This window comes from Callithrix jacchus, chromosome 21, assembly GCF_049354715.1.
Source record: "Callithrix jacchus isolate 240 chromosome 21, calJac240_pri, whole genome shotgun sequence".
NCBI lineage: Eukaryota > Metazoa > Chordata > Mammalia > Primates > Cebidae > Callithrix > Callithrix jacchus.
The window spans coordinates 36,913,597-36,940,264 of record NC_133522.1 but is presented as its reverse complement, the minus strand read 5'-3'; the positions used below and the strand labels follow the sequence as shown (position 1 = coordinate 36,940,264).

Genomic DNA, 26,668 nt, shown 5'->3' with positions numbered 1-26,668 from the left:
CCAACCACACTTTGGGAGCCCGAGGTGGGTGGATCACGAAATCAGGAGATCAAGACCATCCTGGCCAACACGGTGAAACCCCGTCTCTACTAAAAATACTAAAATTAGCCAGGCTTGGTGGCAGATGCCTGTGATCCTAGCTACTTGGGAGGCTGAGGCAGGAGAATCGCTTGAACCCGGGAGGCAGAGGTTGCAGTGAGCCGAGATCATGCCACTGCACTCCAGCCTGGAGATAGAGTGAGACTCCATCTCAAAAAACAAACAGACTAACAAAAACCAAACCAAACCAAAACAAAAAAACAACCAACCAACAAACAAACCCACTTACTCCTCTTCGTATACATCTTTAGAACAGCCTAATGACTTTAGAGCTAAATTCTTGGTAAGCACATGTTTTTATCTCATTAATTTCTTATGATGCTGACTATCTTCTCAATTTGGCTTATTTGAGATTGTAGGCCATCATTTTGCATGTAGTCCAGCATAATTTTTCAGTCATTTCAGAGGCAAACATAATTAGGGAAGAGGCAAAACTAACCAATATTATTTCTGGGCCTGCAGTGGGTCGTTGTTACTCTTTGCAACCCCGTTTAATGGGTTTATTCCAGGTTCTATTATCCCCATTTAACACTTGAGGAAGCTGGAGTTCAGAAAGTTCAAATGACATGTTCATAGTTTCAAAGCTAGAATACGGCAGAGTGGGGTTTCTAATCTGGGTGTGTTGGATGCTGAAGCCTTGCCGCCTTCCTCTCTGCTAACCAGAATCCACTCCAGTTGCATTCTATAGAACTGAAAACACACTCTGTAAAGGGACTTCGCTCGGTATTATTCACCCCCGTGTTCCCAAAATAAGGCATAGCGTTGAGCTCATCTTATCTCCTCAATAAAACTATGATGAATGAAAAAGAGACTGCTATGTTTTTTTTTCTTTTTTTAAATATTTTATTAAGTTTTAGGTTTTGGGGTACATGTGAAGAACATGCAGGACTGTTGCATAGGTACATATATGGCAATGTGGTTTGTTGCCTTCCTCCCTATCACGTATATCTGGCATTTCTCCCCACGTTATCCCTCCCCAACTCCCCATCCCCTGCTGTCCCACCCCTATTTCCATGTGTGATGCTCCCCTCCCCGTGTCCATGTGTTCTCATTGTTCAACACTTGCCTATGAGTGAGAAAACGCGGTGTTTGATTTTCTATTCTTGTGTCAGTTTGCTGAGAATGACGGTTTCCAGGTTCATCCATATCCCTACAAAGGACACGAACTCATCATTTTTGATGGCTACATAGTATTCCATGCTGTATATGTGCCACATTTTCCCTGTCCAGTCTATCATATCTAAGCTTGTAGATGAGATCCATTGAAATCATTTATTCAAACCATGAACACAGCAATATTTGGCTGGGATTTTTTGTGATACCCCGGAGAGAGTCCATGCATGTGTAGACTATGAGCCCAGAAATGGCCTCCCAAGATGTCAGGACAGGCTACAGATGCCATTTGGACAGGATCCACTGAGAGGCTGAAGCAGTAACACCATGCAGCAATTTTACTTCCCCCAGGTCTCAGTGACATTCATTTAACTGGGTCCCTTAGATTTTAGACATATCAAATAGAGAGTATTTATAAGTAATTTTTTTCATAAATGTCAAAAATGACTTTATGCCTTGCCTTAGAATGATGGGATGAATAAGCTCTTCAAAGTTGCATTGCCCAGAGATAGAAAGCCAGGGAAGAAAGAAATAAAAAAGAGACACGCTAGAGGCTCATCCCAGATCTCAGTGCTTGCCAGCAGCTTTCAAACTTTGCTTTTGTAGTTTATAAGTACTATGCCACACTCTCACTGGTCCTAACGTCAGAACTTGAAGTATAATTCATCTATGGCATTTTATATACACTCAAACGACTGCTATTATTCCTGCCTCACTACCTCCACTCAACCTTTTATAACTACGGCATTTAGCTGCATAGATGTACGTTGATTGTAGGCTTGTCTGCTTTGCCTTTGCTTGTAATTTGAAAGGGTTGTTAGGTCTACAAACTGTTTAATATCTCTACTTCAAATCCTGGTATAGGGCTTTATGAAGCATGAGGACATTTAGTAAATTCCTGCAGACCAAAAGCACAGTTTGGTATTGCAATTGGCATTATTTTTGTTCTTGAGATGTCTGATAATTGGAGGATCCAACTTGGAGTCCATTTTAACCAAAGACTTTGAAGACACTACAGTAACTTCTCATTACAGAAAAAAAAAAAAAAAATCCCATAAAGTAGAATCCTTCTTCAGCTCAAACTTCTTTCAAGAATAATGAGGATCTCTTTTTTTCAAGGAGATCTAGGAAATTAATGAGACTACTAATTCCCTTGATCTAATAAAGGAAGGAGGTACATTTCTTCATCACAGCCTCTGGTGAGGTTACATGAGTCACAAAGGAAGAAGGATCCTATTATGTGCTGTATGTAACCACTGACCTCGCTGCCTGATCAAACCTTTATTCCTTGGAGAAGGTGATATAACTTCTTCTCTGAGAACTACCAAAATGGTTGCTGGGAAGTTGTGGGTTTCCCTGAGCTGCAGTGCTGCCTGTGGGGATGGCAGTGCCTTCTTACCTGCAGTCCTCCGCCTGTTACAGCTACAGAGGATACCAGCTACTTGGCTATGCAAGAGATCGGGCAACAGGACTTTATTGATTAATCTTCTTATTGAATACTTGATCACTTGCAGGGCATTTTGTTCTTTTGTTTGCAGTCTGATTCTTCTGTTCTTTGAATCCCAAGGTGCTGCTTGAGCAAATCCAGCCTCTGCTTACAGTGGATCAGGTTCACTTCAAGATGTGTTACTTCAGCCTGTAAGTGTCTGAACTTTTCCAGGAGTTCCTTATCCAGACTTGTGATGCTCTTTTGAAATATGAGAATGCTTTTTTTTTAAAAAAACTTACCTGTATTGACATAGAACATGTGGTTTGAATACATTTTCTGGTGTAAATATGTTTACGATGGTGATGTTTTCATTTATATTTTACAATAAAAATGTTTTAAATTTAGTAAAATGAAGACTGATTTTAAAGTATTACCAAAAGATGTTAAGCCTGGGTTATTTGAAAGGAGAAATTAGTGACGTCCAGGTAAATTTAATTTACATATTAGTATCCAAAGGCCAATAATCAAATCCAACCAATCTACTTTGGATCTTAAATAATAAATACAGAATGACTATATATATTGAAATATAATTGCATACATGTTTAATTTGAAATTCAATTAAAAAGTTAACTGAATATTCACATGAACATATGTGACTATGCACATACATTTTAATATCTTGTTTTTCTCTTCAATTTTATCTCATCTCCAGAACCACGTTTTTCAATGTGTGGTCCCTGGACCAGCACTGAGATCAGCATTAACTGGAAACATTTTCAAAAAGCAAATTTTCAAGCTGCCTTCTTTCCTTCTCCTGCATCGAGAGACCTGGAGGGTCAGTGAAACACTTTGTATGAAGAAGACATAAATCTCTTTCCAGGAGTTTCAGTGTGTGATATGTTTGTAAAACACTGCTTAGAGTATTAAGTGAATTGATTCAGCAAACAAATATGGAATCATTTCATGAACCACTTTTATGAGTTAGATTTGGGACGAATGAAAGAAAACAGTGATTTTAACATGCATTTATATTATACTTTATGATTTCACTGTATCTTATTCCTAAAGTATTTATTTCTTACTGAGCATCTATTCTGATTAACAGAAGATTTGCATTAGTTTTGAAAGCAGCCATAATAAGCTCAATCACATATCAAAATTTCTTGGGAGAAGAGTGTGCATATGTTTAATCTCATAGTTTAGATAGTATTCATAATCCCTTTTATGTGCCTCCAAAATGTGTGTAATCTCACAAGCAATGTTAGGCAATATAGTAAGAATATTTCTGGTTATTTAGAAGCCTGTTTTTTGGTGGATAAGCTAGGAGTCTGCTTTTACCAAAGACTTTGATGACATTCCTGTGGCTTCTCATTGCAGGGACTAGCCTCATTAAAGGGACACTAGGCAGTCAGCCAACCTCAAGCAATTTTAAGAGCAATGAATATGCCATGGAACAAGGGGACTCTGTCACCACACCCTCTACTGGGGATGTATGAAAGATTTTGGAGAGATGTAGTAAGTCATTCTTAGTAGTCTTTGTACTAAACACTCAACTAACAAGAAGTCCTTTGGCCTCTTCAGTGATTCATCTCCCTGGCTCCTAGTAGGGCAGTTGTGGCTCTCCCCTGGGATGGTGTTGGCTGTGGATGTGTTAGCACCCATCCACCAGTGGGTGTGAGTTTTGGCTATAGCTAAGCTGGCTCTGGCCACTTGATGACAGAAGATATTGACATGAGACCTCTATTAAGTTCTGACAATCGAAACTATATTATAATCAGTGTCCTAAGGAATCAAACTTGAAGAGATATTTTATTGACAGCTTTCCAGGTGATAAAATGTGGGTTTTAGATTCTCTCTGTTTTGAACTGTGCAAAGTAGACTGATGATGAACTTTGTGGGCTGCACTTTTAAAAAGTCTTAGCTTTTCTTGATAGAACACTGTTTTTTATTTTACATTGCCCCAGTGGATTTGATTTTCCCTTAACTTTAGGTGAATTGTATTTTACTGATTTCCACATTTTAATAAATACGTTAACTCAGCCATATAAATGTGAGTTTCACTTTATTTCTTTCCTCTTGATTCATTCTTTAAGGATATATTTTCCTACTGCATTTCTCAGGAAGTTAACGGTTTGCTATTGCAAGCATTTCATCCACTAAATGGATGTTGTTGTAAGGAAGGAGTAAATAGGCCATGGTAAATTGCATGATGTGCTTCATTCATTCTTCTTGTTCATATTATACTCGTGAGTAGGAAATCTGTGGGTTAAAATTGGGCCTAACTGCTTCAATCTCTAATGTGCTATGCCACTCAATAAAGTTCTAGCTTTTGAAGAATACTTTTCAGTTTCCTGTTGTCTTCCTTCTGGTTCAATGTTTATAATGCCAAGTAGGAGAATCAATGCGCAGAAGCTGTGTTAACATTTATGATCCCCCTCACATTGCCGTTTATGACAATTTGAACGAACCTGGAAGACATTTGTGCTAAGCAAAATAAGCCAGACAAAGGAAGCAAAATATTGCATGGTCTCATGGAGAAACAGAGAGTAGTTTCCAGGAGAAGAGAAGGGGAAGAAATGGGGAGATATAGGTCAACGGGTGCAAATTTATAGTTATGTAAGATGGATCATTCTAGAGAAGTAATTTACAACTTATGAGCTATAGTTCATAAGATTGTATTATACGCTGAACATTTGCTAATAGAGTAGATTTTTGGTGCTTTGCTACATACAAATATATATATATATATACACACAAAGGTAACTATGTAAGGTGATGGCTATATTAATTAGTTTGACTATATAATCATTTCCCTGTCTCTATGTAAATCAAAAATCATCACATAAACCTTAAACTTATGCAGTAAAATATTTAAGAATGCCAGCCGCAGTGGCTTATGCCTATAATCCCAGTGTTTTGGGAGGCTGAGCAGGGAGGATCCCTTGAGCTTGGGAGTTTGAGACCTGCTGGAGCAACATAGGGAGAGCCTGTCTCTACAGAACATAAAAAAATTTAGCTGAATGTGGTGGTGCATGCCTGTAGTCCCAGATACTTAGGAGATGAGGCAGAAGAATCACTTGAGCCCCGGGGTTCAAGGTTGCAGTGAGCCCTGATTGTGGCACCGTACTCCAGCCTGGGCAACAGAGTGAGACCCTGTCTCAAAAAATAATAAAAAATTAAGGCTTCTATGTCTATTACCTTCTGGTATTGGTGTATTTTATGTTTATATGGCTTATTTCTTGAGTGTTCTGTAGGACTTTAGTGGTGAAACCATTAACAAAAGGAGAAAGTTGTGAGTCGGAAGAAATCTCAGTGATGCCAGGGTGATATTTGCTTCACACGGAAAGCTGAGAACAATTTATTCTCTTGAGTATTCTCAACTGGCTACATGAAGGAAGACAAAAAAATACATTTTAAATAGAAAAGGTCAAGAAAGGTGAATTTTGTTAATGGAAAAATCACACTTCACCCTTCACATTTATTCCTGAATCAACAAACTTGACACCTTAGAAATAGATAGGGAAGACAAATGGCAGAGGAATTCACTTCTTTAGGTAGTCAAACCCTGGAAGAACTATAGTCCTCAGGATAACATTTACATTCCCCGTCTCCCTAACTTTGTGCTCTTACAGCCTGTCAACCAATTGGACATAATTATTTCTTGGAAATAATCTTCATTTTAGAAATTATCATCACTATCATCATCATTAAATATCACCTTAAGAACACCACAAGAATTAGCATAATAATGTTTCTAATGTCTATTTCTTACAATCTATTTTGATGTCAGCCTTTGGGGCAGCATCAAAGCAAAATCTATTACAAGACATTTGTAGAGGTAGTAAAACAATGTAATGTAGATTTAAAGCTCTCTGAAAAATGTAACTTTATCCAAGAATATGATCTAGAACATCTAAATAAATGGAGAATTTTTATATCTTTAGGAAAATTCTCTAGCAAATAAAATTAAAATTAAAAAATCAACACACAGTGAAATTGTATAGTTTAATATGTTTTAAAATACATCTGTGTAACAATCATTATAATCAGAATATAGAACAATTCTCTCACTGACCTCCCCACCTCCACCAAAAAAAGCCTCTGTCATGGTATTCCTTTTTAGTAATACTTTCTTCCCTAACTCTGATAAGTAATTGATCTGTTCTCAATCACTATAGTTTTGTCTTCCTGACAAGGTGATAAAAATATAATTATACAGTATATCATACTCTCTGGGTTTGTCCTACATAGGGCTTGCAAAGCTTCTTGAATCTGTCTCTGCAAATAGGGTAAGAACAGAACTTCTTTCAGAATCTGGAGTAGGAATAAACTGCTAGAATGATTGATCTAGTAACTGAAAGAGAATAAGTATGAAGATAGAGAATCTAGTAGCTTCTGAAAGTAGCTTATCAACTTGGCACATATGTAAAAATATGTGAAGTTTACTTTCTAATAACCTGGGTTCTGTGTTTCTCCAATTTGAGCATGTGTAGGAATTCCAGTCATGCTTTTAAAGAATAAACACTCCAGAGTTCTCCCTCCATAGGTTTTGGTTAGTAGTCTGGGGGATACAGCCTATTTATCTGCATTTTTAATTATTATAGCATAAGATGGTTCTGAAATGAGTGATGTTTGAATCACCTTTTGAGATTCATTGATCTAGACAAAGAAAGACATGGGTTTGTCTAGATAGGGCTTGCAAAGTAAGCTCATCACATACTTTTCCTTCTTCTTTCTTTCTCCCTCCCTTCCTTCCTTCCTTCCTTCCTTCCTTCCTTCCTTCCTTCCTTCCTTCCTTCCTTCCTTCCTTCCTTCTTTCCTTCCTTCCTTCCTTCCTTCCTTGCTGCATGCTTTGCTCTCTCACCCAGTCTGGAGTGCAGTGGTATGATCGTAACTCACTGCAGCCTCTAATTCCTGGGCTCAAGCAATCCTCCTGACTCAGCTTCCAGAGAATCTGGGACTGAAGGTGCATACCACCACACCTGGCTACTTTTTTTATTTTTTGTAGAGGCTGTCTTGTTATATAACCCTGGCTGGTCTCAAACTCCTGGCATCAAGTGATCCTCCCACCTTGGCCTTTCAAAATGCTGAGATTGCAGGCATGAACCACTGCAGCTGACCACATTTTTTTCAGTGTTATGAAATTGAGTGTTATTCCTAAACTTGAAGGGTAGAAATACATTTTAAAGGCCACCTAAACAAGATAATCAGCAAAAGTGAAAGTTGGCATGAGAGGAACAAGTGAAAGGCAGGGCCTGGTAAAGAATGGAGGAACAGGCAGGATGTGGTGGCTCATGCCTGTAATCCCAAAACTTTGTGGGGCTGAGGAGGGCAAATCACGAGGTCAGGAGTTTAAGACCATCCTGGCAAACACGATGAAACACTGTCTTTACTAAAAATACAAAAAATTAGCCGGGCATGGTGGCACGTGCCTGTAATCCCAGCTACTCAGGAGGCTGAGGTAGGAGAATTGCTTGAATCCAGGAGGTGGAGGTTGCAGTGAGCTGAGATCATGCCACTGCACTCCAGCCTGGGCAACAGAGTGAGACTCTGTCTAAAAAAAAAAACAACAAAAAAAGTAAAAACACTGGCTTGGGGAAATGTTGCCGAAACCAGACCATTCATTATACACTAGGGCTTTAGGGATGAATCAGCAACATAATGTATAATTAAAAGAAAAACTTGGTACAAATGTGAGCTAATACAAGTAAGATGTGTGGGAGGTGATAATTCCTCTACTGTAGAGCATCATCCAAACTCTTATTAGAATATTGATTCTATTTTCTCATCTGAATTTTGTTAAGAATATAGAAAATTAAGGAATATTCTAGAGAAAAACATTAGAAACTGTTGTTAAAAAGAAATTTAGCTCCACAAGAAAAGATTACAGGAACTTGGACTCTGAGTTACTTTTGTAGAAAAATAAAAACATCCTTTTTTTTATCCATAATTGCTCATTGCAAATAGTATGGAAAATCCAGTTAGAAAACCATAAACATTATTCACTACTTAGGAGTAACTAGTATTATTTTCTTAGTAAAATAATAATTATAAAATATAAAAAAACTACTTTTTGTATTCTTTGTGATGCGATTACTTTGAATACTCCCTATGTAATTATATATTATTTCAAAATGACTGCATCATATTATTCTGTATAAATAGAGCATGTTTCATTAACTTAATCTCAATATTTATATACTTAGGATGCTTTCAATTGTCATTTAAAATATTTTAATGAACATTACTAAGTAACCACTAACCCCATCTTTGATTATTTCCTTATTGTAGACTCCAATTAGAGCCAGGATACTGAATCAAATGTCAGAAGTATTTTTAAGGTTCAGAACACATGTTATACTCCAATCGTAGTATAGGCCATGGCAATTAAACTTCTTATTTTATACCATGTCCTAATGGACTCTGAAGACACCTTTCCGAGGCCCCCCTTCATTACTCTGTTTTACAGCATTCATTGCAAGTTAAAATGGTCTTCAATTAGTATGAATTAATATTAAAAATGATCAAAGTATTAAATGGATGATTCAAAAGTAACTTCTGCAAAAAAGCGGGCAACAAAAAACCAGAGCCTTCCTACCTTTGATTTGTTCCACGCAGTGACGATCACCTTCACGTGTTTTAGGCTTTTTCCATACTTAATCACTTGTCCGTAGTAATCTTATTCTGCACTTTTTTTCCCCCTCAATTTTACACATAATATGCTGACTTCCTATTATGTGAGATGAGAATTAAAAAAAACGTATTCTTCACCCAAGATGCATGCAGCTTCTCTCTCCCAATCTTCCATATGTTAATAATGCAGTAGTATTCACATATTTACCCCAAATCCACGGTGCATTGGAATAGCATTTCCTTTCCGTGAATTAATAACTGTCTAAGTTTTCCACGAAGAAATTCTCTTTAAACCCATTGACAGAATTGTAAAATTCTCACTATAGGATTACACACGTTGGAAAATCCACTGGTTCCAGTCCCCCCACTAGAAATATTCTTCTTGGAACTCCCTATCCTCTTTTTGTTTCCTGTCCAAGCAGGTTTGCTGCCCTTTAGGCCGGCTGCATAGCTCAGACCCTCTTTGTTTATTTGAGCCAGGGTCTCTCTCTGTTACACAGGCTGGAGTGCAGTGTGGCCATCTTGGCTCACTGCAACCACCTTTGCCACCTGGGTTCAGGCAATTCTCCTGCCTCAGCCTCCCAAGTAGCTGGGATCACAGGCGTGTGCCACCACGCCTGGCTAATTCTTGTATTTTTAGTAGAGGTGGGTTTCAGCCATGTTTACCAGGCTGGTCTGGAACTTCTGACCATAAGTAATCTGCCCTCCTTGGCATCCCAGAGTGCTGGGGATTACAGGCAAGAGCCTTGGCATCCTCCCTTAAATCCTCTTTGCCACTGTGTTTAGTATCATCCACTGCCTGAATTTGTGTTTGGGTTTGTTGAGACTTTTTGGAGCACATCCTGCAGCAGTTGTCTGAGCTCGTAACTCTTCAGATAAACTTTCTGCGATCCCGCATGTCTAAAAATATTTTAACCCGACAGTTTATAGACTGACTGGATTCCTGGGTTAGCAACAATTTTCTTCCATTTTATTGAAAAACTCGCCTCATTTTTTTTTCTGACTTTCAGTTTTGCTTTTGAGATATCTAATACCATTCTGATCTCCAGGTCTTTGTGTCCATACTTTCTCCCCTACAGCCTAGCAGAAACTTTTAGTATTCTTTTTTTAAAAATAGTTAATATTCTTGTTACATAGGGACTGACTTAGAAATAAATTTTCAGATAAATTTTACCACTAAATAGACCATTAAGAATATAGACATCCATGATTTTCCTGGAGAATATCACATTTATGAATATATTTGTGTTGTGTTTTAAAAACTATTAATACATATTCTGACAATCTGATTTTAAAAATTCTGTCTCTCCTAAGTTTCTTGCCACTATTCATGACCCATATCACAGCTCACCGAAAGGAAAAAAATAAAAACTGCAATTGGCAGCAGGGTGAGAAGATAAGGTAATGAAATGACAGTGACCTTTCCTCTAAATTGACTGGCTGGTTGAGCCAAATATTGTTTTGTCCATCAGTAAAATGGTGACACCAGCCCTCTGGGTAACATGACACACAGGTTAAACGCTGCTGCATGGGAACTGAGCAGCAATAAATGTTTTTCACTAACAGTTGACAAAAGACAGGGTTGGCCAAGAGGGCAAAGAAGTAACACACGGGAGTGCTGAGGTCACGTTCGGACACTTGCCAGAATGCTTCTTCTTGTAATCCTATAAATCTTGTCTCAAAACGGTTCTTTTTTTTTTTTTTTTTAATTTCAATAGCTTTACACGTGGTGTTTGGTTACATGGATAAATTGAGCAGTGGTGAAGTCTCATATCCATCACCCAAATAGCGTACATTGTACCCAATTGGTAATTTTTTTCCTTCACCCCTCCCACCATCCCATCTTCTGAGTCTCCAGCGTCCATTATACCACTCTGTCTGCCTTTGCGGACCCATAGCTTAGCTCTGACTTGTAAGTGAGGATATGCCGTATTTGGTTTTCCATTCATCAGTTACTTCACTTAGGATAATGGCCTCTAATTCCAACCAAGTTGCCATAAAGTACATTATTTCACTATTATTATTTTTTTACAGTTGAGTAGTATTCTGTGGTGCATATATATATCATGAATTGCATAGAGGAGATTTTCTTTATTCACTCATTGGTAAACGGGTACTTAGGTTGATTCCATACTTTGCGACTGCGAATTATGCTGCAGTAACTATGCATGTGCAGGAATCTTTTTGATATAATAAATTATTTTTCTCTGGATAGTTACCCAGCAAATTACCAATGGGACTGTTGGATCAAATGGTAAATCTATTTTTAGCTTTTTGAGAAATTGCCATATCATTTTCCAGAGTGGTGGTATTAATTTACATTCCACCAGCAGTGTATAAGCATTCCCTTTTCACCACATCCACACTAACATTTTTTTTTTCTTTTTAATAATGATCATTCTGGCTGGGATAAGATGGTATCTCATTGTGGTTCTATTTTGCATTTTCCTGATGATTAATGATGTTGAATTTTTTTTTCATGTTTGTTGATCACTGGTATACCTTCTTTTGAGAAATGTCTATTCATGTCATTTACTCACTTTTTATTGGGATTGCTTATTTTTTCTTGCTGATTTGTTTTAGTACCTTGTGGAATCTGCATATTAGTCTTCTTTGTTGGAAATGTAGTTTACAAATACTAGGTTGGTGCAAAAATAATTGCGGCTTTTGCCATTACTTTTAAATAGCAAAAACTGCAATTACTTTCACACCAACCATTGTCTCCTATTCTGTAAGTTGTCTGTTTACTCCCACTATTTCTTTTGTAGTGCAGAGGCTTTTTGTTTAATTAGGTCCCATTTATTTATCATTGTTTTTGTTGCATTTGCTTTTGGGATCTTAGTCATAAATTCTTTGTCTAGGCCAATGTCCAGAATTTTTTTCTTAAGTTTTCTCTAGAATTTTTATGATTTTAGGTCTCAGATTTAAAACTTTAATCCACCTTGGTTTACTTTTTGACTCAGCTCTTGTCTTTAATGTCTCATTGAATTCTAACAAGCTTTAATGCAGTTCTAGTCTTCATTTTGACAGTCGCTACTCTAATGTACCTGGGTTTTCATTATTACATATGTTTTGTTACTGAATATAATGTTAAAAATTACCATCGACTCTAATTTTGCCTTGCAAACAACATGGCTCTTCTTTTCATTGAATGTATTAATGTATTTTTAATGATTTCTGTTGACTTTTTGAACTCTTATTTATGATAGCACAACAGTTTGTCTCATGTTTGCCTGGAAATTCTGGAGAATGTCATGGATGATACTAGTGCTTTGGTGTTTCTTTGTAAATATATCAGCACTTAGTGGTTCTCCACATAGTATTAAAACAAATAGAAAGTGGAACTTGAGAGCTGGAACAGAAGTTTTGTAGGTTTAAAGTCCAGACCAGAGGACTATTAAATATATAAGTTTTGTTTATATTGTATATTGAAGTGTGGACTATTCTTCATTTTCAGATGTGCCTCTTGAGCAGGGTCTTCATGTTTATATCTGGGCTTTTGTTCAGGACTTTGGTGTCTATATGTGGGTTGTTAATCAATTCAGAGACTAGCAATTTTTAAATTTAATATGATCCCTACTGAACACAGGTATTCATTAAAACACCTGCACACCTTGAAACAGCAAGTGTTAGCTATCTGTTAGCTGGATGGTTTTTAAAGAGAAACATATTCTATAATTTCAGGTCAACAGTGTTAGTTAATGTTGGTATTTACCTTGCTGGAGTCTGCTAATATCTCTGGATAATATTTGTGGGCAATTGCTACGTTTGGACATACATGTTGGCATTTCAGGTTCATGGTAAATGACAGGTGGCAGGTGTGCGTCAGCAACATTCTAAGCAAGTGAGTCTTTCCTATCTCAAGTGAGATTTGTTCAGAAACCCCTAGTTTCTGGGGAAGGTTCACCTCATCCCAGGTTTTGAAAAGAAATGTGAGATTTTATTAGAAGACCAAGAAATTTCAGTGTATTTGAGCAAAGTAGATCTGAGTCTAGTTTCAGAGCTTTCAATCTGGGGTTGAAAGAGAAAAGATTTCCACTTCTTATTATAGTTGGTCGATTGTACTCACTAAAGAAAACTAAAGATGCTTTGAGGTAAAGTTGTAATACTCTTGAGCCCATCTCAAATCCTCTCCTCATATAAGAGGACAAAAGATAATGAGATTTATCGTATTCTTTAAATCAGTTAATAGAATAACACGATGCAGAGTTTATCTGTAGCATCCTACCCACTGCTGGGTACATAGAAATGGCCCTGAAATGATTGTGTTGCCTAACTTTGATTACTTAATTCGGGATATCAGAGGACCCCCTTAGTTCTAATTCGATGTATAACAATCATTGCTATTCTGGCTGGTATCATTCAGGATTTTCTGGACTTTTTGACTCTGAATATGGTCTCTCTGGAGACTGAATTACAGCTGTGGCTCTGACTGTGGGTGTGGGGGCGACTGTAGATGCTTCCAGTGACTTAGCTATAGCTGTGGATGCGTTTCTGCTTTTGACTGATAAGATAGAAGCCCCGCATGTTGAGGGATATTGGCCGTCTGCACTCTACCATGTTTTACCTGGGACTTCTACACCTTGATCGCCATGGCCTGTCATCTCATCCACTTGCTCAGCTCACACCTAAGCTCCAGGTACTATATTATTTTTTGGTAACTGATGTCTCTGTTTTTTGTTGTACCTGGGAATTCAGATGTTACTGTTGAACTGACTTTACCTCAAAATGGATTGAAGGACTTTTATTGAAGTTCCTCAGATACTCTCCCTTTAGGGATCTGTTTCTTGTCTTCATGTAATGGGAGGCTTGAGTGACATAAGTTATATTTAATTTTAAAGTTGGGGGTTGTTTTTCTATCTTGATTTTTAAAAATAAGCACTTTTTCCCTTTGCATAGCAATAGCTAATTCTCTTTTCTGATTTTTGGCATGTACTTTACTGTATTGTTGTGATTGTCATGTGTTTTTTAATTCATTATTCAATATGGGGCCCAAGTTTATGTCTAAGTATTGGATCCCAGAAAAGTTTATAAGCAGGATTTACTTACTTTTTGCCTGAATTATCCCCTGTCTGACTTATTTATTGTTTTGAATTTTCAGAGATTCATACTTGGACAGGTTTTTTTTCTTTTCTGTAAAGATATTCAAATTTATGTACAGATTTTAATCTTAGGATAAGATTGTTGCTCTTTCAGAGTACTCTTCTGTGGAAACATCAAAATATTTTGACATACATGGTGTCCAGAGTGTCCAAAGAGGAGCATCCCTGTGTCCTGAGACAATATAACACCCCTCCTTTGAATCCAGAGCTTAAATATTACTAGAAATTCTCCAGAAAACTGAACACATTCATTGTCTATAGTAGTATATTTCTTATATTCAGTGAATATCAATGGCAAAAGAGTGAAGTTCTTATTAGCCTTCTTATTTTTCAACTTCTTTCAATTGTTGAATAACTGGAGGAATAAATGAATAGCATGTACTTTTCCTCCTAAAATGTAGCATCAAGTGGGCTATGGGTAGCAGCCAGATAATTGCTCATTTCAGATGATATTCTCTGACTTGGTCCTGAATGTTTACAGAAAACATAATTGATTAATGGAAGAACCAGGTGCATTCAGAGGGTATAATTATATCTATTATATAAAGGCTTTTTAGTGCATCCAGTTAATTTTAGGGGCAAAAAGAATAATGTTATTTCTAGAATGTATGGTATTCCTAAGCTATTAATTAATTTTCACAAGAAAAGCACAATATAAACAATCTTTGTATTAATGTATTTAATTTCTCAAGACATTGTTATTGATTACAATTAATTAATGAATCAAATTTATCAGGGTTCTACTAAATACCAGTTACCTATAGCTGCTGTGAGACAAATACATGAATGTGATTTTTGCCTTTGTTCTCTCTCCAGAAGCTGACGACTTAGTTGAAAAGAGAAACAAAGACACGTTAAAGATTTAGTGAGAAACACAAGGTTGTGCATTACTCAGAATTATCTGTAATTTGTACGTTGGGATTTATACAAATTGCATGCGTATGACTTAGACCAGGCCACACTGACACTCCGTTTTCTAAAAACTAATTTTTAGTAAGTCATCTCCCTTTTAAATTTCATCCTTGACTTCTCTTTTCAGAGTCACAATCTTGAAATGGGATTTCACACTGTCACTGCCTCACTTCCTACTCCCTCTTCAATTTATAGCAACTGAACCAAATTTCAACACTTCCCTTAAAATCTTTTTCTGTAAGATCATCAATGGAATTTCAAGTTTTCAATTCATTATTTCTCAAATCTCATGTTACTTTTTCTCTATAAAACACATGAAAACAGCTTTTTAAATGTTCTCTTCCCCAGGGTTCCATGATCCTGATGGTCCTCTTTTCCTTTTCCTCGTGCAGTCCCTGTCTACCTCAGCCCAGGCTAAGTTCATCAGAGGTAACCAACAACCTTAAAATTTCAGTGGCTTCTCCCAACATAAATTTATTACATATTAATGTTACATGTCCATTGTAGGATGTTGGGGGTGAGTTGTTAAAAAGTAACTTAGAAATCCAGGGGGATGGAGACCCATCATCTTCTGCCTGCCTCATCTGCAAAGAGACTTTGTCTTCAGTGGAAGGGAGAGAAACTAGAGACTCACTAACTTTGTCTGAAAGACACATACATCTTTTTCCCTTGTATTTTACTCATCAGAACTGGTCAACTGGCTCTAACAAATACAAGGCATTTGGGTGCCTAGGATGAGAGAATCTGAGATTGGTGAACACTAATACTGTATACCTTAAGCTACAAAAGAATTTTGACAAATTATATGTTTTCTCATATTTCTTTAATATAGTATCTAACATATCAAAAATAATATTTAATTAGATACAAAGAATATAATTTCTGACATATTTAAAAAAGCTGCATTAGTCTGTTTTCACACTGCTATGAAAAACTAGTTGAGACAGGGTATTGTATAAAGAAAAGAGGTTAAATTGGCTTACAGTTCTGCAGACTATACAGGCTGCTGCTTCTGGGGAGGGCTCAGGAAACTTACTATCATGGTGGAAGGGGAAGCAAGCATGGTTTATATGGAAGGAGCAGGGGAAGGAGGGGGTGAAGGTGCTGCACACTTTAAACAACCAGATTTCCTGAGAACTCGAACACAAGACAGCACTGGAGGATGCTGCTAAACCATCAGAAACCACCCTGTTGATCCAGTCACCTCTCACTTTTTCCCACCTCCAACACTGGGGATTACAGTTCAACATGAGATTTGGGTGAGGACACTGAGCCAAACCATATCAATGTTGTCACTTTAAAATAAAATTATCACCATACTTTAAAAATCTACCTATAGAATATAAGTATAATAGTCATTTGCTATGTATTACTATTTCCTGAAAAATTCTTAACCAAGAACTTAATAGAAAAGAAATTTGCACCTTTTTTCTTCCTTGAACTTATCTTTCCATTGCCCTTTTCCCGTAGAATATTTTACTAATAAAATAGATTTTTATATCATGCATCTTCTCAAAAATATTCACATAAAGATACAATTATAATTTTATAATTGATTTTTCCGTAAAACTTTATTTATTTATAAATTTTATTTCCTGTTTCCACAAAGCTATGTCTTAAAACTGTCCTTTTGGATTAGGTTGTTGTTCCGTCAGCTAAGGCTACTGTAACAAAATTTCATAGGCTGGGTGCTTTAAACAACAGAAACTTATTTCTTACCCTTCTGGAAGCTGGGAAGTCCGAGATCAAGGTGCTGGCAAGGTAGGTTTCATTCTGAGGCCTCTTATCTTGCTCTGTCCCTATATGGCAAATGGAGAAAGAGAGAGAGAAAGAAAGAGACAGAGAGAGAGAGAGAGAGAGAGAGAGAGAGAGAGAGAGAGAGAGAGAAAGGGAGAGATAGAAAGCAAGAGAGCACAATTTGGTATTTCTTTTTATAAGGATACGAATTCTATCAAATCAGGGTCCCTACCCTTGTGTTTATGACCTTGTTTAACCTTAATTACCTCACTATAGGGCCTATCTCTAATTATAATCATATCGAGGGTTAAGGCTTTAACGTATGAATTTTGGGAGGAGATGCAATTCAACCCATAGCAGTTATTATAATTATGACTACATTTCATTGATATTTAGTTGCATATGTTTTCACATTTTAACATTTTTGAAATTATGTGCACTTGACAACTGATGTGTGCCACTGCATTTTCTTTTTTTTAAAAAATTTTATTGTGTGTGCATTTAGGGTATACATTGTAATGTTATGGGATACATATAGATAATAAAATGGTGCATAGTAAAGCAATTAACATATCCATCATCTCACAAAAATACCCTTTTTTGGTGTCAAAAGCAACTAAAATCTAATCATTTAGCAGAAATTCCAAGTACAGTATAATTTTATCAGCTATACTCCTCATTAATGATTACCACAGAGGAGGGATAGAGAAAATAGGGAAACGTAGGTATAAAGTGGAGTATACGTGGGACAAACAGATCTAAAGATCTAATGTGCACCATTGCATTTCCTTAATGGTGAATAAAATAATTGCATGCTACACATTTGGTGGAGTTTAGATTTGATGAAATGTAGCATAATGCATCATGCATCAGTGTTATAAAGTATTACAAATAATATAGCTACTAAAAATATTAATTAAAAATAGATATATAGCTCAATGATGAGACAAAAATAGAAAGATAACTTTTTATTTAAAATTTATTACTTCTCAGATTCTTGAGCAACTATTCTTTGCTAGAATGAGCGACATTTCAGCATAAATCCTATTCCTAGTTTTACCTCTTTAGGTAGAAAACATTGACAGACTTGTTTTCATAGTTAACTAGACAAAAAGGAGGAACTTTTGTTACTGCAACCACACTTGATTGTTTGACCTCTCCTGAGGTATAAGCCAAAAGTAAATAATTATCTAACAACAAAACTATTTTATATAATGTATCAATTCAAATGCAATTATCATTCAATTTCATGGAAAGCGAAGTTGGCAAAATAATCCATTACCTACTTATTCAGTATTTGGCTATATAATTTCTGAGAATTCTGCCTGCAATGGACTAAATGTTTGTATCCCCACATAATTTATATATTGAAATTCTAACCCTTAATGTGAGAATATTAGGAGGTGATTAGGTCATGAGGGTAAAGCTCTCATGAATGGGATTGCTGCCTTTATCAAAAGGTCTCTAGAGAGCTTGTGTCCTCCTTCCACTATGTGAACATACAATGAAAAGACTGTAGTCCACACTCCAGAAGGGGGTGCATGCCAGAACCCAACCATGCTGGCACCCTGATCTCAGATTTTCAACCTCGAAAACTGTGAGAGATAAATTTCTATTGGTCATAAGTCACCAAGACTATAGCACTTTGTGTAGCAGCCCAAATCGGCTAAGAAAATGCCCCCAAAAAACTTTGCCAAGCCTCATCAAATGACTATTGAGTAGCCTATTACCCTCTAATTTAGACCCAAAGAGACAGAAATAGACAAAATAGGCACTGCCTTACTGCCCATAAAATTGGAAACTATGTAGTTTAAGGTTATTCATACCAGTAGTTTTGAGCAAAGATATATTTGAATAAAACCATTTATTTTGGGGAATGCCCTATAGAGGTATGACTAATAGGCAGGAACAATTGTGAGAATGACCATAGGTTTGTAATATTATTTAATGGTGAATCATGGTTAAGTTTATACTTACGAATTTCACAGATATAAAAGGACATACCTGTATCTGGATGATGGAATTCATCCTGGCCAAAAGCTGCAGCGTGTTCTAGATTGTACTTTAGAAACAAGTTTTTCTGCACTCTTACATAAGCAGATGCTCTATTTTATGATAAAAATTAACAGAGAAAGGAAGAGAATGTATTGGCTAGGTATATACAGAATACATTTAACATTTACTTTGGTTTCAGCTTCTGGAATTCTGAATGACCGTGTGTCAACTCCAACCTTATTCATGATATCTCTGATCTTTTCAAATATAAACAAACAGTCCAAAGGTAAATTGGACTGGTCATGCTTTTGAAGTATTCACGATTACAAGAGAAATATGCCATAGCAATGAGTGATAATTGGGATTTTTGAATCAAAATTATTAAGAATTGATAAGCATTTAAAAAGATACCTACATTGACATGTGATTAAACCATTATGAGAACTTACACTATCTACATCAATGTTTCACAAACTCTAAGGTGGATTCAAATCATGTTCAAATCAAGTTTTTGATAAAAACCAGATTGGATTCATTGGGTCTGGATTGGAGCCTAACGTCCCTCTTTTCCAACAAGCTTTCAGAAGATTTTCCTAGGTCTGACCCTAAAGTACAGATTTTCTTCTAGAATATATTTATATTTTAACTTTACTTAAAAGTTTTATCCTCAATTACATTCTGTTTGCCAAAGGATTAACAATATAACTAAACATGCTATTCCCGTATTGTGTACCTTAGGAACAATGTACATTCCCTACCTGCAGAAACAATGAAAAAAATTTTTAAGTTGACAAAATGCTGTGTTAATGATGAAACTCACCATGATTTTATTTACTCTTTTTCTGAGAGATCTCTGGAACTCACACGATGAACAACATTGTGAATCTAGTGGCAACTTACATTTGTAGAAAGGAAACTCTGTAAAGAAAAGTGATTGCTATTGCAAATGACAATGGAGCAAACATAATGAGGACTGTGAGTCATTTAGTAATTATGTGTGTTATGCTTTCTCTCCTCATTCTCCAGTTTTGTGTTCAGGGCATAATTATAGCACGTAGTAGAATAGCAGAATTATTGTCCATAATCAGAGAAATAATAGCGAGCTAATTAAAAATCATTATTCCTTAGCCAAGAACAAATGACATGACATAGAGAATTTTGGAGATTCTTTGCCATATTCTTACACAAGATGCTCCAAATAAGATGGAGTATGGAAGTTCTATTAATTGAGTACTTACAAGAGAACAACAGAAATGGTCTATGGCGGACCAGGAAGAATGATGTAATGACCCAGATGTAATGACCATCATTTTGGAATCCAGCTTAGCTTTCACATTTCATCCCCTGTGAAACTTTGCCGTACACCACATTTATCATATGTGAATAAACTTTACCATACCCACTATCATTCGTTTAATAAGTTCTAAGAATGCATTCTCTGCTAATTACTATGCTAGACAAACATTGCTGCAAATTTGGTATTTATGTTCAGCTTTGGAGAGCTTAAACAAATAACAAATCTAATGTCTAATGATGAAAAGGGCTTTGGAGAAAAAGGAAGAATGATAGTGAGTACCAGGAAGAGTGCTGAAATTTTAAATAAGATGATCAATGAAGTTCTCTTTGAGAACATGGCTTTCAAGTGAATCTTGAAGGAGGATAAAGTGGGACTCATGTTCATCAGGGGAAAACACTGGAAGCAGAGTGAACAGCAGGTGCAATGGCTGGGCTCTATTTTGTATAGAAGAAGAAAGCTGCGTTGTGGCTAGCAGGCAGGGGTGGTGGCGGAGGAGTGGGTAGCAGGAGATGAGGTCAGAGAACCAAAGTTTTAGCCCTTATTCTAGATGAGATTCCTTTGCAGGGTTTGGAGCAGAGAGTGACACAACCTATCTTCTGTCTTAACAAGCTCTCTCTGGGTGGTATGTTGATAATATCCGGCTGAGGAGCAGAAATGGACAAGAGTAGAAGCAAAAAGATCAGCTAAAAGCCATTTGCAATTAGCTGCTGGTGACGGCAATCAAAATGATGAGACATTTCAAAGGTAGAGTTTACTAGTTTTGCTAAATGATAGGATGTGGGGTGTAAACATAAGTGAAGTGTTAAGGGTGTTCTAAGATTTTGGCTGAATGAAAGGAAAGTCTTAAATGGAAGTTAAACAAACTGTAAAAGAAGGGCATCTGTGGGCCAGGTGCTGTAGCTCAGGCCTGTAATCCCAGCACTTTGGGAGGCTGAGGTGAGTGGATCAGCTGAGGTCAGAAGTTCGAGACAAGCCTGGCTAACTGGTGAAACCCAGTCTCTACCAAAAATACAAAAATTAGCCAGGTGTATTAGCGCGCCTGTAGTCCCAGCTACTGAAGAGGCTGAGGCAAGAGAATCACTTGAACCTGGGAAGCAGAAGTTGCAGTGAGCTGAAATCCTGTGGCTGCACCCCAGCCTGGGTGAAAGAATGAGACTCTATCTCAAAAGAAGAAGAAGGAGGAGAAGAAAAAAAAGAAGAGGAGGAGGAGGAGGAGCATCTGTGGGGCAAAATCAGGAGATCAATTTTTGGACCTTTTATGTTCGAGATGCTCATTAAATATCTGACTGGAGATGTCAATCAGGCAGACGAACATGAGTCTGGGAAGGCACCTCGGCCAGAGTTATAAATGTGGTAGCAGCCAGCAACATGTGTAAATACTTAAATTCATGAGCGTGGATGAGATCGCTAAGGGAAGTGAATGCAGACAGAAAGGCGAAGCGGGCCAAAGACAGAATTCTTGGCAGTAGGTGTCAAAATACTTGCTGCACCCCAACTCTGTTGTGCCTTTCCCTATTTTCCTCTAGTTTCACCCTCATATCCTTTTGGTTTCTCCTTGGAATATTTTCCTTGATTACAAAGGTTTCTCTTTTTTTGAAGTCGAGTCTTGTTCTGTCGCCCAGGCTGAAGTGCAGTGGTGTAATCTTGGCTCACCGCAACCTCCACCTCCTGGGTTCAAGGGATTCCCCTGCCTCAGCCTCCCCAGTAGCTGGGACTACAGGGGTGCTGCACAATGCCCGGTTAATTTTTTTTTTTTTTTTGTATTTTAGTTTGAGATACGGTTTCACCATGTTGGCCAGGATTGTCTCTATCTCCTGACCTCGTGATCCTCCCAACTTGGCCTCCCAAAGTGCTGGGATTACAGGCGTGAACCACCGTGCCAGGCCATGAAGTTTTTTTACTCATCCTATTAGAACTTCCCAAAACCTTCAAGCTTCTCTTAGTGCCAATCTCTGTGTTCTCCTTCTTATAGGATCTTGGAATTGATTACTTACTTGTTTATTGTCAAATGCATGATTCTTGAGGGCAGGAACTATTTTACCTTCCCAGGACTTAACCCATGAAAGATATTCAATTAATATTTATTGCACAGATGAATGTATACAGGAGCTCACTGATGCATCTGCTTACCAAACAGATATAACAGATATAATCAAAAGCCAGAGGTTTTGATTGGATAATTCAGGATGTTTTTCCTATGATATTAACTACTTGAAAGAATGTGGTCTTGTGTGACTGTAGAAAGAGCAACTGACACAAGAACAGAAATTGAAACACCGCATATTCTCACTCATAGGCGGGTGATGAAAAATGAGAACACATGGACACAGAAAGGGGAGTACTAAACACTGGGGTCTATTGGGGGGAAAAGGGGAGGGCCAGTGGGAGGGGGAGGTGGGGAGGGATAGCCTGGGGAGAAATGCCAAATGTGGGTGAAGGGGAAAAGGAAAGCAAAGCACACTGCCATGTGTGTACCTACGCAACTGTCTTGCATGCTCTGCTCATGTACCCCAAAACCTAAAATCCAATAAAAAATTAAAAAAAAAAAAAAAAAAGAAAGGGCCCTATATTTAGAGCAAGGCAACTTTAGATGCAATTCATCCCACTATTTACCATTTCATTAACCATCTGCAAGTAGTTTAGTGTCTCTAAACCTTGATTTTTTTTCTGTAAGATAGAATTTATAATTTTTTATTGCCATACTAGATTATAGACATGAAAACACTTTGCAAACTGTAAAACACTATAAAAGGTAAGATGCTGTTTTATTATTTGTCTGTCTGCAAAGACGTACATTTTGAATGCGACTTTGCCTCAGGTGTTGAGTGTTAAGATAAGGTGTGTTTTGGAACGCAGCACGCTGTGTTCCAACATGCTACTTAGAGCTGATGCAGCATATGGCAATTGAGTTTCTATTATGGCAAATCTCCTTTCATTTCAAGAGCTGTAATGCTCTACCCAGCTGCTATTACATTTTATATGTTGTCAGTTACAGCCTCCAGAGCAAAGGATCATAGTGATGTCAGCTGTAGATTAAAAGAGGGTAGTACCGGCTCCGAATAAAAGAGATTGTGATGTTCATGAGCTGGATGCTTGAACTGGAATGTGTTTTCTTCCCTTGTAGCGAACCAGTACACATTTGGAGGTGTTAAGCTGGTTTTAGCCATGGATATGAGAACACAAGCACTTTGATGAGTTGAGGTGAAATCAGACTCTCAAAAGAGTGAAAGTAGGGAGAGACTGGCTTCTTTTCTCCTCTTCCTCCTCATTCCTCATTCTTCCTCTCTTCCTCCTCCTCCTCCTCCTCCTTCTTCCTCTCCACCTTCTCCTTCTTCTTCTTCTTTTTTTTTGTTTTGACATGAAGTCTCACTCTGTTGCCCATGTTGGAGTGCAGTGGCACCATCTCGGCTCACTGCAACCTCGGCCTGCTGGGTTCAAGTGATTCTCCTGCCTCAGCCTCCCAAGTAGCTGGGATTACAGGAGCCTGACACCACGCCTGGCTTTTTTTTTTTTATTTTTTATTTATTTTTTTTTATTTTTTTAGTAAAGACAGGGTTTCACCACATTGGCCAAGCTGTTCTCGAACTCCTGACCTCAGGTGATCCACCAGCCTCACCTCCCAAAGTGCTGTGATTGCAGGCGTGAGCCACCCCGCCTGTCTTGTAATAATTATTCTTAAATTTTCTCTTGATGTCTGATCTGCCTATATCCAAAGTGAACATCTGCCTTCAGCAATGAAAGCTTCCATGGTTTCCTCTTTTCCCAAGGTTTATTTCTTTCTCAAATTCAGCTCAACTAGGATTCTTTACATCATCTACTGCTCTTTGTTAGTCCCATGGAGAAGGGTGATTTTTTTTTTTTTTTTTGTCTGAGATTTTGTGGTTGTTATGGGAGGGAAGATCTTTCTCAATCATCAGTATACTACCTGGAAATAGAAAATCTCTTCTTTATTCACATGCTACCTGCAAATCAACTTAGGAGTTTTTGAAATTTTCTGAACTTTCTGATAAAATGATTGTGACTGTTTTTACTTTGCTGTATTTTTTGGCATAATTGAATTCTCTGCTGGAGAGAATGCAGAATTTTAAAGCAGTATGGGATGTAAAAAACATCTGGTCCAATTAGTGATGATTGTCTGTGGCTCTGTCAATGATGCTGAGGTTGTGAGCATGTACCCCATGGTTTGGGAGACTTGAGTGTAATGTACTCAATGGCCATGACTTGTCTTCTAATCCAGGCTAACCACCTTTAATTTGCATGTTGCCATTTCTAAGGGAAAAAATATAGATTAATCATTTCAAATCCACTATTTCTTTTTGAAATAATTATCCAAATACAGGTTCCATTGTGGCTTTTTTCAGTTATACTTATAGAAAAATTATGTGAATGCTAATAGAGCTAGGTAAACCTATCTAAAATATAATACATGATTTATTTAAAATATCTTTTTACTTTCCATATTTAAGATTCTAGAAACATTAGTGGGCAGCATATCAAGCCATTCTGCAAAGAGTAATCCTGGAAGGTGAATTAATTTTACATCTCACTTTCCATAATGCTTTCATAAACCTGGCGAAAAGTATTTTTTAGTATTCTACTTTTTTTTTCAAAAACAAAATAATATATAAAGCACTTAATGAAAATTACCTTATTCATATTAATAGTAACTTATTTATATCTGTTTCACCCCCCGAATTTTCTAAATGCATCCTATTTGTATTCCATGGTTGTTAAACTGAAACTAATATTCACATCTGAATGTTAACATTTCAATGGAATATTAGCATACATTTTGCCTCAGGTAGCATGTAGCAAGGCTAATAACTATTTCCTCCTAAAGATTTCACAATCCCAAAGGTTCCTATTAACATTCTCTGTCCTTAATGCTATATAAAATCAAATAATACTTTTTTAGTCGGTTTTCTGTGCCATATTTGTTTTATTTTTAATGTGTCATAGGCCATAGAGCATGTTCTTCTTCTCTCTCTCTTTGTATCTCTCTCTGAATGTAATTGATTTTAATATATGCAATAATAACCACAGCTCACATTTAATAATGTAATAATAATTGTCATTTTCAGACACTGTTCTCAATGCTTTTCATATACTAATTTAATCCTTAACACTTAACTTAGTATCCCTCATAGCAAATGAGGCAACTGAGGGTCAGAGAGGTAAAACTTGTCCAAATTTCACAAATGATAAATGACAAAGCTGGCATTTGAACCTGGCAATGCGGGCTGGCCCTTGGGTCTTTGATTGGCCCTTGAGATACTGATACAATGTATTATGCAAATTGGAATACACTTGGTAGTGAAGGGTGGCAGTATGCTTTTACCTGGGACTGCACTGTGACGACACTGCCTCTCAGTAAAACCACACTTTTAAAAGGTATTATGTTTATGATTGGTGTTATTGCTTCTTTCGGGTATGGCTGTATTTGGGTCAATTACCAAAAGATGGGTGATGCTTGGCCATAGAAAGGGAGAACTTTGAAAATGTATTATATTTATGATTAATGTTATTTCTTCATTTGGGTATGGCTATATTTGGGTCAGTTGCTAAAAGATGGGTGATGCTTGGCCATAGAAAAGGAAAAGCAGAATGAAGGGAAGGGATTTGGAGCATATATTGAAAAGTATGAAATGTATTTTGCTGGATTGTGAATTTTGAATAAGAAAATATACTGAAAATCTCATGAAGGATGGATAAGTTATCAAAATATTGTTAACAGCCAACAAGTTAGGCAGGTGAGATAGTACAGAGGTAAAAGTAATTGGCTTTAGTTTTCTTTTTAATTAAAAAAATTTTTTTGAGACAGAGTCTTGCTTTCTTACCCATGCTAAAGTCCAATGGCATGATCATACCTCACGTTAACCTCAGACAAATGGGCTCAGGCAATCCTCTCGCCTCAACTGCACCTGTTTAAGTTTTAAATTTCATAGAGACTGTGTTTCCCTATGTTTCTCAGGCCAATCTCAAACTCCTGGGCTAAAGCAATCCCTTCCTTGGTCTCCCAAAGTTCTGAGTTTATATGCGTGAGCCACCACACCTGGCCTAGTACATAGATTTTAATACATGGGTTAACTTTTCTCATCAATTAACTCTATGGATTTGGTGGCAGATGTGGCCTAATCACCAATTACATCTTGTTTTGAGTGCGGGTAAACACAGACCTAATTCTGCCTCTGTGGCTTTATGTGTTAATGGGAATATAGCTTCTTGGCTGATGTGATGCATTAAATCGCAACGAGGAAGAAGTTGAGTTTACGGTCTTAGGTAAAATAACAGGATCATAAAATTGGCAAAAGGGTTTGTCACAGCAGCTTTCATGTGGAAAGGTGCTCA

General features: G+C 37.1%; 1 long non-coding RNA gene across 1 annotated transcript in view; it reads left to right on the top strand.

Annotated features, from left to right (window-relative positions):
* The window catches only part of LOC118149881 (uncharacterized), a 39,222-nt gene extending 34,623 nt beyond the window's left edge, over positions 1-4,599 (top strand). The window contains exons 4-5 of the long non-coding RNA XR_004737623.3: positions 2,780-2,850; positions 3,357-4,599. This is a non-coding gene — a long non-coding RNA (uncharacterized LOC118149881). The remainder of the gene's footprint in view (positions 1-2,779; positions 2,851-3,356) is intronic.
* The last annotated feature ends 22,069 nt before the right edge of the window (positions 4,600-26,668 follow it).